The 19,180-nt window shown below is 41.9% G+C and overlaps 2 protein-coding genes across 3 annotated transcripts in view; one reads left to right on the top strand and one right to left on the bottom strand.

Moving 5' to 3' along the window:
- lrsam1 (leucine rich repeat and sterile alpha motif containing 1) overlaps positions 1 to 1,331 on the bottom strand; it is a 104,779-nt gene extending 103,448 nt beyond the window's left edge. For both annotated transcript variants that reach the window (XM_034192427.1, XM_034192428.1), the window contains exon 1: positions 1,178 to 1,331. The gene's annotated coding sequence lies outside the window, so the exon portion shown is untranslated. The remainder of the gene's footprint in view (positions 1 to 1,177) is intronic.
- A 17,162-nt stretch (positions 1,332 to 18,493) lies between these two features.
- Positions 18,494 to 19,180, top strand: part of lmo4a (LIM domain only 4a) — a 59,794-nt gene continuing 59,107 nt past the window's right edge. The window contains exon 1 of the mRNA XM_034192825.1: positions 18,494 to 18,847. The gene's annotated coding sequence lies outside the window, so the exon portion shown is untranslated. The remainder of the gene's footprint in view (positions 18,848 to 19,180) is intronic.

Below are 19,180 nucleotides of genomic sequence, written 5' to 3'. Positions count from 1 at the left end.
TTCTCTCTCTCTCATTGTCTTCAGGCCTGAGAATAAGAAATCATATAAAATCATGAAAGTTGCTCAGAGGTCTGAGGCCCATTGTAGGGCCCCTGCCAGGTCCAGGGCAGAGCCCTGGCAGGAGGTGAAGCCCCCGGAAGCTTCTGGGTTTTAGGCAAAATTAGACTGCCTGTGTGTGGGTATGTGGCTTGGATATCTCTGTTTGTCAGATCGACCTCAGCTTTCGGATATAGCTTGCACATGGCATGATGACCTTTATTATGAAAATTTTGGGGATACATTTTTCAAAACCTTTATTTTGACATTAGTACTTCCAAGATGTGGCATCTCTGTCCTGTAAAACCTCCGTTTGTATGCAGATTTCCATCAAAATTTGTTTCCGTGTTCTGTTAATTTCATCATATCAAATTGTTAACTTAAATTTTTTTTTATAAATATTAAATATATATTTTATGGCTTTATTTTGGTCTCCTGACCTTTCTCCTTTCTGTCCTATCAACCAGCCGTCTCCCTTTATCACTCATCCTGCCAACATTCAAAGTCCTGAATCACCCGTCCACACCACTGACTTTCCACCAGACACGTCTCTGCCTCTTCTCCAGCCAACAGTAGTCCAGTTTCCACCAGCTCCCCGTTGGACAACATCACCGGTTTGTCGTTGTTAATCTGAGCCTCATCTGATCCAGCATGGAAACTCCATTAGTGATCTGCATATTTCTGGCAGAATTCATGCTGCCGACCTGGTGCGACTCTCCTCATCAACCTGGACTTGGGACCAGTGCTCAGAAAACACTGGCTCATGCAGTGACTGCTGGTGCAGCAGGTCCTGAGTGCAGTCTGCAGGTCACCATTAAAAACAGAATCATTTGGGTCCTGTGGGTGTGGCTTACAGTCATGATGAGAGGGTTCCTGAAAATGACGTACCAAAGCTGGGTTTTTGTTTTTTGTACTCGGTGAAACGACTGAAAACCTGGTCACGTGACGGCAGCCGGAAAACAGTCGATTTATGTTCGACCAGGAAAATAACATGATCCCGTGTTCCGACCATTAACGTGTAAATCATTCAGGCTACCGCAAGACATGTGTTTGTTATTAAAGGCAACTTACAGGAAAATGCCGAAGAAAAACTAATAAAAAGAGAGGAAGTTCTACAGCCTGGTACCGTTTTTCACTTTACCTGATGACGTACGGACAGGACCCGCTGTGTCCGTGCTCCGGAGCACTTCAGCACACAGAACAGATCCAGACACCAACCTGGAGATTACTTATTTTTGACATTAAACACAAAAACATTTTAGCCCAATGACGTTTTCAATCACAACACCACCCGCCCGCCTCCTTTTCTTCTTCTATGGCGTTTAGCAGCAGCCGGCATCCTTATGGGTGCTCTGCTGCCACCTGCTGCATCAGTCCGTCATCGCAGCACTAAATCCTCTCGATGAGTCCAGTGTGTTTCAAGTATTTAAGAAGCCAACACTTGCCCCTCCTACTTAACCATATGTCTAAAATGCTTCCTACGGAAACTTCTTTTAGGCCTATTCTTCTAAATTCAGAGAGAAGCTCTAGCCTTTCTCTGGAATATTTATTACAATAGTCCATCCTGTTTTTTTCCAAGGAGTAAGAGAGTACTGTCCAAGAATTCCCAGTCTAGCAATAGTTGCTTTATCTTTTCTTTTCCACCCCTTTCTTCTACAACTATTTCCTGAATCTGTCACGAACATAAATGCCTACCCTTAGTCTGCTGCATCCACCGTTTTTGCCACTGTAAGTTACAGTTGTATGCAAAAGTTTGGGCACTGCTGATAATTTTCATGATTTTCCTTTATAAATCATTGGTTGTTTGGATCAGCAATTTCAGTTAAATATATCATATAGCAGACAAACACAGTGATGTTTGAGAAGTGAAATGAAGTTTATAGTATTTACAGAAAGTGTGCAATAATTATTTAAACAAAATTAGGCAGGTGCATACATTTGGGCACCCTTGTCATTTTATTGATTTGAATACATTTAGAACTAATTACTGGAACACAAAATTGGTTTGGTAAGCTCATTGACCCTTGACCTCCTTACACAGGTGAATCCAATCATGAAAAAGTGTATTTAAGGTGGCCATTTGCAAATGTTTCCCCTCTTTGCATTTCTTCTAATGAGTGACAAAATGGGAGCCTTGAAACAGCTCTCAAATGACCTGAAAACAAAGACTGTTCAACATCACAGTTTAGGGAAAGATACAAAAAGCTATCTCAGAGATTTCAGCTGTCAGTTTCCACTGTGAGGAACATAGTGAGGAAATGGAAGACCACAGTTAAGTACTAGTTAAGACCCGAAGTGGCAGGCCAAGAAAAATCTCAGATAAGCTGAAGCGAAGGATCATGAGAACAGTCATAGTCAAGCCACAGACCTGCTCCAAAGACCTACAACATGATCTTGCTGCAGATAGTGTCTCTGTGCATTGTTCAACAATACAGCGCACTTTTCACAAAGAGATGCTGTATGATGCTGTAATGCAGAGGAAGCCTTTTCTGTGTACATGCCACAGACAGAGTTGCTTGAGGTATGCTAAAGCACATTTGGACAAACAAGCTTCATTTTGGAATAAGGTGCTGTGGACTGACAAAACTAAAATTTAGTTATTTGGACATTAGGGATGGTATGCATGGCAGAAAAAGAACCAGTGACAAAGTGAATCAGTGACAAAGTTGAAGTTGTGCCGGGGCTGGATCTTTCAACAAGACAACGACCCTAAACACTGCTCAAAATCTACTAAGGCATTCATGCAGAGGAACAAGTACAACGTACTGGAATGGCCATCTCAGTCCTGTATATGATTGAAAATCTGTGATGTGATTTTAAGCGGGCTGTCCATGCTCAGAAACCAACAAACCTAAGATGATGTGTAAAGAAGAATGGTCCAGAATAACTTCAACCAGAATACAAATTCTCATTGGAAGTGTTTAGAGACTGTTATTTCAGCAAAAGGAGGATCTACTAAATACTGATGTATTTTTCTGTTGGGGTGCCCAACTTTATGCACCTGCCTAATTTTGTTTAAAGAATTATTGCACACTTTCTGTAAATCCTGTAAACTTCATTTCACTTCTCAAATATCACTGTGTTTGTCTGCTATATGATATATTTAACTGAAATTGCTGATCCAAACAACCAATGATTTATAAAGGAAAATCATGGAAATCATCAGGGGTGCCCAACCATTTACATACAACTGTAATTTCCCTCCAGACGATACACTTGCCCTCTGCTTTGGAAAGACTGATACTGCTGTTTATGTTTTCTTTTTTAACTGTAACTTTTGACCCCTGTACGATTCCCCTGGTTAGACACTTTGCACTTCTAACTGACACATCTGAACTTCGGGGCCCGTATACACGAAGCAGCCTAAGGTTAAAAATAGCTCCTAGTGATGTTATTCTTAGAAAAATCTTAGAATTCCTCAAATTCTTAGACATGTCTTAGAATTTTCCCTTGATGAAAGTTGTCCACAAAGCACCTTAGGCCTTAAGAGAGCTCCTAAGGTGCCAAACTGGTAAGAGTAGGGAGGAGGACTTTAAGAAGCCTATGAGTATCTTAAACAGAGAAGATGGCAGAAAAGGCAGTGAGGAAGCAGACATAATAATAATCAGACATTTACATACTGTTTTGATAAGTGTATGCCTTGTTTTAGTTATTGATTTATTTTCTTTATTTATTTTTATGCGAGATTTGCATTGAGGGGAGGGCTGTGCCCCAATTTCGTTATGCTGGTGTACACTGTACTGTACGACTATGCAAATGACAATAAAGACCTTGAATATTCTCTGTATGTAGGATAACATTGAGTCAATAACACGTTACCCGCTTGATCTACGGAATTATTTTGTTAAGTTACTGTCTTTGTTAGGATTTGAGTTTGTTATCTGTTTTTATTTCGTTTCTCTGGTCTGTTTGTTATTTTTCTTATTTCATTGGTTTTTCTATTTTTATTCTCTTGCTGGGTTTTTTACTGCTTGGGTCTGTCTCTATCTCTCTTGTCTGTCTCTTGGCTCTTGGTTTTGGGTGTTTCCCTCTCTCTGACCACTCCCTTGTTCTGGTGCTTCCCATACACACCTGTTCCTGATTTGCTGCTCATCACCTGGGGTTATATAAGCTTACTGGGGGTGTTAGTTCTTCACCAATTGTTGTGCCTTGTGCCACTTTCCAGCTCTGTTCCTGCGTTCCTTTGTTCTGCCTGCCTCCTTGTATGTTCCTAACCTCCTGCCTGTTTCATCGACCACGTCTTAGCCTGCTGATTTTTGTACTGCTGCTTGTTCTGGACTGCCTACATGTGTACCAACCTCTGCAATCTTCCAAGTAAAACCGTTTGTTTGAGCCATGCATTTGCGTCCCACAATTCCTGACCAACCAGCCTGATAGTCTTAATGTATTTATAAATTGTTTAGGTTCTTGTTATCATATACCACTGTTATTATTATTATTATTATTATTATTATTATTATTATTATTATTATTATTTTCTTTTATTATTGCATCTGTTTTAATTTGATTTTAAATGGACCACAATGGAAATAAGTGTTTTCACTTTTTTGTGTCATGCATATATTTTTGTAACGTATCTGCAATTATACTGTAATATGCATATGTCACAGACATGAATGAGCAAAGATCGTCAGCATCTCAACATGTCATTTAGGTCCTTCAGACTTTTTTTAAGTAAATGTTTCAGGGGAGCATTAGCATGGCTAAACCTTTAAGTTTCTCACCCCCCCCCCCCCCCCCCCCCCCCCCCCATGGAGATAAATCAAGCCAAAATTTTTGTAATGTGAAAATAAAAAAGATTGAAAAAATAAATCTTGAAACTGAAAATTCAATGTTTGTTCTTGAATTTTAATTTTAATTTTAATTTAAAAAGTATTATTAAAATAAAAATAAGTGTAAGATATATATTTTCAGTTTAAATATATTTTTGATTTAGCTCTGTAATTATTTTGATCAAATCATATTTCTTTTTTTCACCTTCAGATCTTTTTTTCACTTTCAGATCTTATTTTTTACATTTCAAACTTTTTGCCCCGCTCTAGCGTGGGAGGGCGTGGCTTTGATTGAGAGGGGCGTGGAATTGTGAGTGACAGCAGAGCAAACAGTCCTCACATGATGTTGCTTTCAGGAAACGTGGGTCCTTTGATAGATAATGACTCTGCTCCCATCTGGCGCGTGAAAAAAATAGAGAGAATGAAAGCTTATTACGAGGCTTTAAACCCTTGAGATAAAGCTGTTTATTATGACGGATGTGTAGGTTTGTTCAGTGGATCTCTATGTTGTACCGGATAGTGGATTTAATGACGATGTAACAAAGTGGCCTGCAGTTTCACAGCGTAAACGTAATATGACCAGAACCAAGCAGACTGCCCGTAAATCCAAAGCCGCCCGGAAGAACACTCCGGCTACCGGCGGTGTGAAGAAGCCTCGCCGTTACAGGCCCGGCACTGAGGCGCTGAGAGAGATCCACCGCTACCAGAAATCCACCAAGCTGCTGATCCACAAGCTGCAGACCAGGTCAGCCTCGCTGGCCTCCTGCAGAGCGTCACAGCAGAGCTCTGAAAGCAGAGGTCGGTCTTGAAGTCCTGAACTATTTCTCTCACCAGGCGCTGGAAGGGCAGCTTGTGGATCAGCAGCTCGATGGATTTCTGGTAGCGGCAGAGTGCCACAGAATATTGCAGTATTAAATAAAGCAAAGCATGTTCTTGATTGCAGAGCACTACATACTCTGTATTGTTCATTGGTTGCACCCTACCTGAGTTACTGTGCTGAAGTTTGGGGCAACAATTATAAAACTACAGTGCAACCATTATTCATTCTTCAAAAAAGAGCATTAAGAACAATTCACAATGCAGGTTATCGTGACCACATCAACCCATTGATCATTAAATCTACAATATTAAAACTTCACAATATGATTTTGTTCAAGACTGTTCAATTAATGTACAAAGCAAAAAATAAACAAGTGCCTTTTAGAATTCAAGAATTTCTTATTGAGAGAGAGGGAACATATAATTTAACAGGGTTGTATCATTTTAAAATTGCTGGCGCTTGGACGACCAGGAAAGGTTTCTGTGTCTCCATGTGTGGCCCTAGAATATGGAATAACCTGACAGAGGAGCTCAAACGATGTCCAAATATCAATCAGTTTAAAAATCAATATAAAGACATGATGTTTTCAAGATATGTATCTGCTGAAAAAGGTTGAGTTTTGTGTGTTGCCAAATTGTAAATGTAAATTTGTTTGGTAGCATTCGGATTTTTTTTTTTTACTTCCCCCTACTCCTTTCGGACTAGATCATTTTATTTTTGGTTAAAGGGGTAGGCGTTAAAAAGCTTTGCTTCTGCCTGTACTCTTTCAGGCACATGGATGCATTATTGATGCATTATTAATTCATTTTCTTTCTTCATTGTAAGTATTTTGTTGTTGTCTTGCTTGCCTCTACTGGTGGTTGGCTCTCACTGCGGTATTGTATCACTTCCTGTTCCAGAGCACAGCGGTGTTTTTCTGTATCTGTTAGCTGTTTAATCTGCGCAGTTAGATTGATCTACTTATCTAGATTACGATTTGTTTCACAGTGTAATCTTCACGTGCCTTAACTAAAGCACTCCTTCTGCTGAATCGCCTCAAAATTATTTACACATTATTCACTTTGCGTGTTTTTAGGAATCCGCTAGCTTAGCGCAGCTACTAGCTCTTAGCCGGTTTAGCATGGCGGCTTCTCCTGTCTCTCCCGCACTTTTCTGCTCTGGGTGTGAAATGTTTAGTTATTCCTCGGCCTCCTTTAGAAGTAATGGTACTTGTAATAATTGTAGCTTATTCGTAGCTTTGGAGGCCAGGCTGGGCGAATTGGAGACTCGGCTCCGCACCGTGGAAAATTCTACAGCTAGCCAGGCCCCTGTAGTCGGTGCGGACCAAGGTAGCTTAGCCGCCGTTAGTTTCCCTCCGGCAGATCCCGAGCAGCCGGGAAAGCAGGCCGACTGGGTGACTGTGAGGAGGAAGCGTAGTCCTAAACAGAAGCCCCGTGTACACCGCCAACCCGTTCACATTTCTAACCGTTTTTCCCCACTCGACGACACACCCGCCGAGGATCAAACTCTGGTTATTGGCGACTCTGTTTTGAGAAATGTGAAGTTAGCGACACCAGCAACCATAGTCAATTGTCTTCCGGGGGCCAGAGCAGGCGACATTGAAGGAAATTTGAAACTGCTGGCTAAGGCTAAGCGTAAATTTGATAAGATTGTAATTCACGTTGGCAGTAATGACACCCGGTTACGCCAATCGGAGGTCACTAAAATTAACATTGAATCGGTGTGTAACTTTGCAAAAACAATGTCGGACTCTGTAGTTTTCTCTGGGCCCCTCCCCAATCGGACCGGAAGTGACATGTTTAGCCGCATGTTCTCCTTGAATTGCTGGCTGTCTGAGTGCTGTCCAGAAAATGAGGTGGGCTTCATAGATAATTGGCAAAGCGTCTGGGGAAAACCTGGTCTTGTTAGGAGAGACGGCATCCATCCCACTTTGGATGGAGCAGCTCTCATTTCTAGAAATCTGGCCAATTTTCTTAAATCCTCCAAACCGTGACTATCCAGGGTTGGGACCAGGAAGCAGAGTTGTAGTCTTACACACCTCTCTGCAGCTTCTCTCCCCCTGCCATCCCCTCATTACCCCATCCCCGTAGAGATGGTGCCTGCTCCCAGACTACCAATAACCAGCAAAAATCTATTTAAGCATAAAAATTCAAAAAGAAAAAATAATATAGCACCTTCAACTGCACCACAGACTAAAACAGTTAAATGTGGTCTATTAAACATTAGGTCTCTCTCTTCTAAGTCCCTGTTGGTAAATGATATAATAATTGATCAACATATTGATTTATTCTGCCTAACAGAAACCTGGTTACAGCAGGATGAATATGTTAGTTTAAATGAGTCAACACCCCCGAGTCACACTAACTGTCAGAATGCTCGTAGCACAGGCCGAGGCGGAGGATTAGCAGCAATCTTCCATTCCAGCTTATAAATTAATCAAAAACCCAGACAGAGCTTTAATTCATTTGAAAGCTTGACTCTTAGTCTTGTCCATCCAAATTGGAAGTCCCAAAAACCAGTTTTATTTGTTATTATCTATCGTCCACCTGGTCGTTACTGTGAGTTTCTCTGTGAATTTTCAAACCTTTTGTCTGACTTAGTGCTTAGCTCAGATAAGATAATTATAGTGGGCGATTTTAACATCCACACAGATGCTGAGAGTGACAGCCTCAACACTGCATTTAATCTATTATTAGACTCTATTGGCTTTGCTCAAAATGTAAATGAGTCCACCCACCACTTTAATCATATCTTAGATCTTGTTCTGACTTATGGTATGGAAATAGAAGACTTAACAGTATTCCCTGAAAACTCCCTTCTGTCTGATCATTTCTTAATAACATTTACATTTACTCTGATGGACTACCCAGCAGTGGGGAATAAGTTTCATTACACTAGAAGTCTTTCAGAAAGCGCTGTAACTAGGTTTAAGGATATGATTCCTTCTTTATGTTCTCTAATGCCATATACCAACACAGTGCAGAGTAGCTACCTAAACTCTGTAAATGAGATAGAGTATCTCGTCAATAGTTTTACATCCTCATTGAAGACAACTTTGGATGCTGTAGCTCCTCTGAAAAAGAGAGCTTTAAATCAGAAGTGCCTGACTCCGTGGTATAACTCACAAACTCGTAGCTTAAAGCAGATAACCCGTAAGTTGGAGAGGAAATGGCGTCTCACTAATTTAGAAGATCTTCACTTAGCCTGGAAAAAGAGTCTGTTGCTCTATAAAAAAAGCCCTCCGTAAAGCTAGGACATCTTTCTACTCATCACTAATTGAAGAAAATAAGAACAACCCCAGGTTTCTTTTCAGCACTGTAGCCAGGCTGACAAAGAGTCAGAGCTCTATTGAGCTGAGTATTCCATTAACTTTAACTAGTAATGACTTCATGACTTTCTTTGCTAACAAAATTTTAACTTTTAGAGAAAAAATTACTCATAACCATCCCAAAGACGTATCATTATCTTTGGCTGCTTTCAGTGATGCCGGTATTTGGTTAGACTCTTTCTCTCAGATTGTTCTGTCTGAGTTATTTTCATTAGTTACTTCATCCAAACCATCAACATGTCTATTAGACCCCATTCCTACCAGGCTGCTCAAGGAAGCCCTACCATTATTTAATGCTTCGATCTTAAATATGATCAATCTATCTTTGTTAGTTGGCTATGTACCACAGGCTTTTAAGGTGGCAGTAATTAAACCGTTACTTAAAAAGCCATCACTTGACCCAGCTATCTTAGCTAATTATAGGCCAATCTCCAACCTTCCTTTTCTCTCAAAAATTCTTGAAAGGGTAGTTGTAAAACAGCTAACTGATCATCTGCAGAGGAATGGTCTATTTGAAGAGTTTCAGTCAGGTTTTAGAATTCATCATAGTACAGAAACAGCATTAGTGAAGGTTACAAATGATCTTCTTATGGCCTCAGACAGTGGACTCATCTCTGTGCTTGTTCTGTTAGACCTCAGTGCTGCTTTTGATACTGTTGACCATAAAATTTTATTACAGAGATTAGAGCATGCCATAGGTATTAAAGGCACTGCGCTGCGGTGGTTTGAATCATATTTGTCTAATAGATTACAATTTGTTCATGTAAATGTGGAATCTTCTTCACAGACTAAAGTTAATTATGGAGTTCCACAAGGTTCTGTGCTAGGACCAATTTTATTCACTTTATACATGCTTCCCTTACGCAGTATTATTAGACGGTATTGCTTAAATTTTCATTGTTATGCAGATGATACCCAGCTTTATCTATCCATGAAGCCAGAGGACACACACCAATTAGCTAAACTGCAGGATTGTCTTACAGACATAAAGACATGGATGACCTCTAATTTCCTGCTTTTAAACTCAGATAAAACTGAAGTTATTGTACTTGGCCCCACAAATCTTAGAAACATGGTGTCTAACCAGATCCTTACTCTGGATGGCATTACCCTGACCTCTAGTAATACTGTGAGAAATCTTGGAGTCATTTTTGATCAGGATATGTCATTCAAAGCGCATATTAAACAAATATGTAGGACTGCTTTTTTGCATTTACGCAATATCTCTAAAATTAGAAAGGTCTTGTCTCAGAGTGATGCTGAAAAACTAATTCATGCATTTATTTACTCTAGGCTGGACTATTGTAATTCATTATTATCAGGTTGTCCTAAAAGTTCCCTAAAAAGCCTTCAGTTAATTCAAAATGCTGCAGCTAGATTACTAACGGGGACTAGAAGGAGAGAGCATATCTCACCCATATTGGCCTCTCTTCATTGGCTTCCTGTTAATTCTAGAATAGAATTTAAAATTCTTCTTCTTACTTATAAGGTTTTGAATAATCAGGTCCCATCTTATCTTAGGGACCTCGTAGTACCATATCACCCCAATAGAGCGCTTCGCTGTCAGACTGCAGGCTTACTTGTAGTTCCTAGGGTTTGTAAGAGTAGAATGGGAGGCAGAGCCTTCAGCTTTCAGGCTCCTCTCCTGTGGAACCAGCTCCCAATTCAGATCAGGGAGACAGACACCCTCTCTACTTTTAAGATTAGGCTTAAAACTTTCCTTTTTGCTAAAGCTTATAGTTAGGGCTGGATCGGGTGACCCTGAACCATCCCTTAGTTATGCTGCTATAGACTTAGACTGCTGGGGGGTTCCCATGATGCACTGAGTGTTTCTTTCTCTTTTTGCTCTGTATGCACCACTCTGCATTTAATCATTAGTGATTGATCTCTGCTCCCCTCCACAGCATGTCTTTTTCCTGGTTCTCTCCCTCAGCCCCAACCAGTCCCAGCAGAAGACTGCCCCTCCCTGAGCCTGGTTCTGCTGGAGGTTTTTTCCTGTTAAAAGGGAGTTTTTCCTTCCCACTGTAGCCAAGTGCTTGCTCACAGGGGGTCGTTTTGACCGTTGGGGTTTTACATAATTATTGTATGGCCTTGCCTTACAATATAAAGCGCCTTGGGGCAACTGTTTGTTGTGATTTGGCGCTATATAAAAAAATTGATTGATTGATTGATTGATTGTTTTGGACTGTGTGTGCTGAATAAATTTATTCATTCATTCACATATGTCACATGTCATAGTATCCAATGGACATTGACGTTGTTTGACCAAGCATTCAACACTGTCAAAACTATTCCATTTATTAATCCTATTAACCAATAATTTGCATCACTTTTTACATAAATTTGAGCAATGCTTTGACTTTTGATCCCTATACAAACTGAAAATGACCTTTGCCACCATTCTTGCCGTTTTTACCCCTAAACTCCATAACATTCAGTCATAGATAGTCCCAACTATACCTTTTTGGAATCTTCATAATCAGACAAGTAACTTGATGTAGTTTTCAATTTGATTGGGCATTTTTAAATTTTGACCCCTGTGTAATTCTAAAATTGACCCCTACCTGGCCGCCTATTGAAAATTCAAGTGACCAGTCAGGTTTTTTTTAAGTGTAGTGTCTAAGCTGTATTTGTGCTGAATTTGATGCTTGTATCACCATTTGAAGGATTGTTTCAGTTATCTGCTGCACTAATAAGCCAGAGCATGAACCAGCTGCGAACACGTCCGTGATCATCTGCAGAGGCACGCATGTCCACAGCCAGGATTTTTGAGCGGCTCAAAAATCCTGCTGTGGATGAGATCCGCATCATTGCCTGAACACATACTGAAGACATACGCAGGACATACACAACCAACGCGCCGCATATCCCCTGTCATCCGCTGATATCCGCAACCGACGGATTGGCGCGGCTTGGCGGTGGACCGGGACAGCGTGCAAAACAGATATGACGCGTGCCCAGCACGGCCACATCACGGTCGCAAATGCTTTGTCACGCATGCAGACAGTGGGCACGGATGAAGCGAGTGCATCACGGCCGCTGTGTCCCTCATGGGGGCGCCTCCGCGGTCGCTTTCGCTTCTGTTCCCTGTTATATCCGCTTTTCTTCCTCATGTATTCGCTGATCCAACCCGGGACATTTGTCATTTCCGCCCACTTTTGTTGCGGACGCTCGGCTTTTGTCTCCTCATTTCATGCACAAATCCTCCTAAACGCCAGTGGGACAGGGCCCTAAGATTCCTTGACATGAAATTTTGTGCTAAGTTAGGAGCTCTTTGAGAGGACTTTGAGTTTCTTCACAGATACGGGCCCAGATTCTCAACAAGATTGTTCATGTTGACTGTAACAGGAATCCAATAGATCACTCCTTTACTCCCACTCCCACTCTCACGACCTTCGCCACGACAGCTTTCCCAACAGATCGCAACATTAAACTGTTCCTCATTTTCTGATCCCTCATTCCTTGTCCTCTTTGATCCCTTACTTACCCACTGTACTGCTCCCATCTTCCTCCTCAAGATCATCCATATTCCAGCTACTCTCTCCCTGTTCCCTGCCATTCCTAAGAGTAAGGAATACCAGCGAGAGCACCGTATACCGGACTTATACAGGCTGTCGGCTGACTGACAGTCCCCCCTAAAGATTTTTTTTTTTTTGCTGCCTGCACTTAATTTCAGCTCATTTCTCTGTGCTGGAAATTATTAATCTTTCTTTAACTTCTGGATCTGTTCCTAAATGTTTCAAATCTGCAGTGATTAAACCATTACTTAAGAAACCTAATCTTGACCCTAGTGTATTGACAAACTATCGGCCGATATCAAATCTATCATTTTTCTTTAAAATTCTGGAAAAAGTGGTGTCACGGCAGCTCGTAGACTATCTTATTGAGAATAATCTCTTTGAGCCACTGCAGTCTGCTTTTAGAAAATATCATTCCACAGAGACGGCACTCACTAAAGTGGTGAATGATCTTCTGCTTACAATGGATTCAGACACCACTACGGTTCTGCTGCTGTTAGATCTCAGTGCTGCATTTGATACAATCAATCGTCATATTCTACTTGATAGGCTGGAAAATCATTTTGGGATTACTGGGAGTGCCCTTGCATGGCTGACGTCATACTTGACCAGTCATTCTCACTGTGTTTTGTACAGTAACACTACCTCTAACCTTAGTGACATGAAATTTGGGGTTCCACAGGGGTCTGTCTTAGGCCCCCTGCTTTTCTCCCTTTATATAGCACCCCTTGGGCACATATTGTGGCGTTTTGGGATTACCTTCACCTGCAGATGATACTCAGTTATACATGCCGATAACTGCTGGTAATCTCATTCACATAAAATCCTTAGAAGATTGCCTTGCAGCAGTGAGAAGTTGGATGTCTAGAAACTTCCTACTTTTAAACTCTGATAAGACTGAAATGATGGTTCTTGGTCCAGTGAGACATCGGCATCATCACCAGCTAAGGCTCAGCCTCGGCTTGTGTGTCATACATCACACTTACAAAGTGAGGAACCTTGGAGTAATTTTTGATCCTTCGTTGTCCTTTGGCCTCCACATTAGAAATATTACTAGGACTGCTTTCTTCCACCTGCAAAATATAGCGAAGATTCGTCCCATCCTGTCTATGGTTGATGCTGAGACCCTGATCCATGCATTCATCTCCTCTAGATTGGACTACTGCAATGTTCTATTTTCTGGTTTACCGCAGTCTAGCATTAGGGATCTCCAATTGGTTCAAAATGCTGCAGCCAGACTTTTGACACAAAGCAGAAAGTTCAACCACATTACACCCATTTTGGCATCCCTTCACTGGCTTCCTGTCCCAGTGAGATCAGATTTTAAGGTTCTGCTACTAACCTATAAAATTATTCATGGACTGGCACCTCCCTACCTAGCTGACCTAATTAAACCTTACGTACCGGCCCAGACTTTACATTCTCAGGGAGCAGGACTACTTTGTGTCCCTAAGGTGAATAAGAAGTCTGCGGGTCACAGAGCTTTTTCTTATCGTGCCCCTGTTTTGTGGAATGATCTCCCTGCGTCAATAAAACAGTCAGATTCTGTGGAGACTTTCAAGTCCAGACTTAAGACGCACTTAGTTTCTCTTTCATATGGCTAGCATACTGATACAGTTTTGTTTTACGCTTTTTACTCTTTTAATTCATTTTATTAGTAATTGGAGTGGGCCGCGGCCTCAACTTTACCTAACTTCTGGGTCATTTAGTGAAGCTTAGGGCTAGTGGCTGGCGATCACCTTAGTATTTCTTCTGTTTTTCTTGTTGATTAATGCTGGCAAATTATACAGTATTTTTTTGTCTTTCTGATGCCTGATTCTGTTTTTTCTCTCTGTTTAAGGTGCAGCTCCATCCAGAGATGGGAGTTGTATTTGTGTTGGCGATCCTCCTGTCCTGTGCGCCAACAGCATTTCTTGTATATTTGTCCGTGAATTGTTCTGTGAATAATTCTGTAATTTATGTTTGTTGCATGGCCCAAACAGAGGGTCATCCCTTTGAGTCTGGTCTGCTTGAGGTTTCTTCCTCAGAGGGAGTTTTTCCTTACCACTGTTGCTATGGGGGTTGGTAAGGTTAGAACTTACCTGTGTGAAGCGCTTTGAGGCAACTCTGTTGTGATTTGGCGCTATATAAATGAAAATAAATAAATTGAAATTGAATTTTTTCATCTCATACAATCTCATATTCAGTGTTTCTATCTTACTGTGTTCTTTTGGCATGAAACTTGCCTGTTCAACATGCAGATCCTCCTCAGATGTTTCAGCTGTTTCAGTGTGCACACACAGGGGTCATGAACTCCTCTGTGGTGCAGTTTGTTTGATAGCAGTTTGGCCACCAGGTGTCGCTCTTTGACTACACATTTTGGATTTTAAAACCTGCTCAGATTCTGAACCTGTTAATGATTATAATCTGTTTTCATAACTGAATGAGCTGCAGCGAATCAGATGTAAAGAAAAAGGTCCAGTCTGACACACTTAAAGGAGTGATGGAGCGCTGTGACCCAGCTCTCCAATCTCCTGTATCTCGGCTCTCTAATCGCCTGTATCTAGGCTCTCTAATCGCCTGTATCTGGGCTCTCTAATCGCCTGTATCTAGGCTCTCTAATCACCTGTATCTAGGCTCTCTAATATCCTGTATATAGGCTCTCTAATATCCTGTATCTAGGCTCTCTAATCTTCTGTATATAGGCTCTCTAATCTCCTGTATATCGTCTCTCTAATCTCCTGTATCTAGGCTCTCTAATCTCCTGTATCTAGGCTCTCTAATCTCCTGTATTCGGGCTTTCTAATCTCCTGTATCTAGGATCGCTAATCTCCTGTATTCAGACTCTCTAATCAACTGTATATAGGCTCTCTAATCTCCTGTATATAGGCTCTCTAATATCCTGTATCTAGGCTCTCTAATATCTGTATCTAGGCTCTCTAATCTTCTGTATATAGGCTCTCTAATCTCCTGTATATAGTCTCTCTAATCTCCTGTATCTAGGCTCTCTAATCTCCTGAATATAGGCTCTCTAATTGCCTGTATCTAGGCTCTCTAATATCCTGTATCTAGGCTCACTAATCTCCTGTATATAGGCTCTCTAACCTCCTGTATCTAGGCTTTCTAATATCCTGTATCTAGGCTTTCTAATCTCCTGTATATAGGCTCTCTAACCTCCTGTATCTAGGCTCTCTAATATCCTGTATCTAGGCTCTCTAATATCCTGTATATAGGCTCTCTAATCTCCTGTATCTAGGCTGTCTAATCTCCTGTATTCAGACTCTCTAATCACCTGTATATAGGCTCTCTCATATCCTGTATATAGGCTCTCTAATCTCCTGTATATAGGCTCTCTAATATCCTGTATCTAGGCTCTCTAATCTCCTGTATATAGGCTCTCTAATATCCTGTATTCAGACTCTCTAATCGCCTGTATCTAGGCTCTCTAATCGCCTGTATCTGGGCTCTCTAATCGCCTGTATCTAGGCTCTCTAATCACCTGTATCTAGGCTCTCTAATATCCTGTATATAGGCTCTCTAATATCCTGTATCTAGGCTCTCTAATCTTCTGTATATAGGCTCTCTAATCTCCTGTATATCGTCTCTCTAATCTCCTGTATCTAGGCTCTCTAATCTCCTGTATCTAGGCTCTCTAATCTCCTGTATTCGGGCTTTCTAATCTCCTGTATCTAGGATCGCTAATCTCCTGTATTCAGACTCTCTAATCAACTGTATATAGGCTCTCTAATCTCCTGTATATAGGCTCTCTAATATCCTGTATCTAGGCTCTCTAATATCCTGTATCTAGGCTCTCTAATCTTCTGTATATAGGCTCTCTAATCTCCTGTATATAGTCTCTCTAATCTCCTGTATCTAGGCTCTCTAATCTCCTGAATATAGGCTCTCTAATTGCCTGTATCTAGGCTCTCTAATATCCTGTATCTAGGCTCTCTAATCTCCTGTATATAGGCTCTCTAACCTCCTGTATCTAGGCTTTCTAATATCCTGTATCTAGGCTTTCTAATCTCCTGTATATAGGCTCTCTAACCTCCTGTATCTAGGCTCTCTAATATCCTGTATCTAGGCTCTCTAATATCCTGTATATAGGCTCTCTAATCTCCTGTATCTAGGCTGTCTAATCTCCTGTATTCAGACTCTCTAATCACCTGTATATAGGCTCTCTCATATCCTGTATATAGGCTCTCTAATCTCCTGTATATAGGCTCTCTAATATCCTGTATCTAGGCTCTCTAATCTCCTGTATATAGGCTCTCTAATATCCTGTATTCAGACTCTCTAATCACCTGTATCTAGGCTCTCTAATCTCCTGTATATAGGCTCTCTAATCTCCTGTATTCAGACTCTCTAATCACCTGTATATAGGCTCTCTAATCTCCTGTATATAGGCTCTCTAATCACCTGTATATAGGCTCTCTAATATCCTGTATCTAGGCTCTCTAATCTCCTGTATATAGGCTCTCTAACCTCCTGTATCTAGCCTCTCTAATCTCCTGTATCTAGGCTCTCTTTTCTCCTGTATGTAGGCTCTCTAATCACCTGTATATAGGCTCTCTAATATCCTGTATCTAGGCTCTCTAATCTCCTGTATATAGGCTCTCTAATCACCTGTATATAGGCTCCTATATACAGGTGATTAGATGCAGTTCCTGGTTGCAGCATGCAGCACCTAAAAGTAGCACCTGAACACAGCATGCAGCACCTGACTGGAGCGCCTAACCGCAGCATGCAACACCTGACTGGACCACCTGACCACAGCATGCAGCACCTGACTGTTGCATGTGGCACCTGAACACAGCATGCAGCACCTGCTTGCATCATGCAGTGTCTGACTGCAGCATGCAGCACCTGGCTGCAGCACCTGACTGCAACATGCAGCACCTGACTGGAGCACCTGACTGCAGCATGCAGGACCTGACTGGAGCACCTGATTGTAGCATGCAGCACCTGACTGGAGCACCTGACTGCAACATGCAGCACCTGACTGGAGCACCTGATTGTAGCATGCAGCACCTGACTGAGGCACCTGACTGCAGCATGCAGCACCTGACTAGAGCACCTGACTGCAGCATGCAGCACCTGACTGGAGCACCTGATTGTAGCATGCAGCACCTGACTGGAGCACCTGACTGCAACATGCAGCACCTGACTGGAGCACCTGATTGTAGCATGCAGCACCTGACTGAGGCACCTGACTGCAGCATGCAGCACCTGACTAGAGCACCTGCTTGCATCATGCAGTGTCTGACTGCAGCATGCAGCACCTGGCTGCAGCACCTGACTGCAACATGCATCACCTGACTGGAGCACCTGATTGCAGCATGCATCACCTGACTAGAGCACCTGCTTGCATCATGCAGTGTCTGACTGCAACATGCATCACCTGGCTGCAGCACCTGACTGCAACATGCAGCACCTGACTGGATCATCATGTGACATGATGATGTGGTGTGGTGCCAGAAAAAGTCATGCTGAAGTTGTGGTGCGTTTGAACCACATTGCTGACTTGGTGCCGCATGAAGGCACTGAAAGACACTTAAAGGGGGCGTGGCAAGCAGCAGGTTTAATTATTCTGGGCAGCTTATATATAGACTGCTCAGAATAATTAAAAACTGTGTTCCTTTAACTGTTTAGAGCAGTCTATATAAGAAGAAGAAGAACCTTATTAAGAACTTCATTTATCCCGAAGGAAAATGTTTAGTATATCAGTCTCTATATATTTAAGAACGTGTTAAAAGGTGCATAGTATGACCCCTTTAAATGGTCTAATTTTCGAACATTTTATTGCATAGACTTGAGTTGTGTCTGCTTATTTTGAGTTTTTATTCATCTATTTATTTCGAGTTATTATGAGTTTTGAGTTCTCTGACATAAAAAAAGATCCAAACTTTGTTAAACATTTAAACTAATTCACTGAAACGGAACCACGCAGTTAAAAGTACTCAGCTGCCATTCGACAAGAGCCACGCCCCTTCTTGACGTCAGAGGGGCGTGAACCTCCTTTAAATCTGAAGCTTGTGCTGTGAGGCGTTCACTGCGCTGTGCTGTCGGTGAGCGGGGATTGTTCAGTGTGACCTGTGAGGCGTTCACTGCGCTGTGCTGTCGGTGAGCGGGGATTGTTCAGTGTGACCTGTGAGGCGTTCACTGCGCTGTGCTGTCGGTGAGCGGGGATTGTTCAGTGTGACCTGTGAGGCGTTCAGAGCGCCGTGACGCTGTCGGTGAGCTTTGAGGCGTTCAGAGCGCGGTGAGAGTGTCGGTGAGCAGCGCGTCCGTCGTTCCCACAGAAAAGCAGCCAGAGGAGGAGAAAGTTCTCCTGTGCTGGAGGAGGAGGAGGCGTAGAGGAGCAGCAGTGAAACTGTTTTCAAGCTCCAACGAGGTGAGTCTGTTAAACTCCCACTTAACCCCAAACCGAAGAGAAATTTCATCATAATAATGGTCAGTCTTTGATTGATTAACCCTATAATTAAAACGACATTGTATATAATATTATATATGTTTTATATTGTTTTTAATATCATTATATTGAGGTGGGAACGTTGGATTAGTGGTTAGCACTGTTGCCTCACAGCGAGAAGGTCATGGGTTCGATTCCCACCTGTGTCCTTTCTCTGTGGACTTTGCATGTCTCCCCGGGTTCTGTCCGGGTGCTCCGACTTCCTCCCTCCAAGACACGCAGGTTCGGTGGACTGGAAACTTTAAAGTGTGTGTG

Source organism: Thalassophryne amazonica, chromosome 17 (genome assembly GCF_902500255.1).
Source record: "Thalassophryne amazonica chromosome 17, fThaAma1.1, whole genome shotgun sequence".
Lineage (NCBI taxonomy): Eukaryota > Metazoa > Chordata > Actinopteri > Batrachoidiformes > Batrachoididae > Thalassophryne > Thalassophryne amazonica.
Note: the sequence above shows the minus strand (reverse complement) of the source record. Positions and strands in the feature narration are given on the sequence as shown.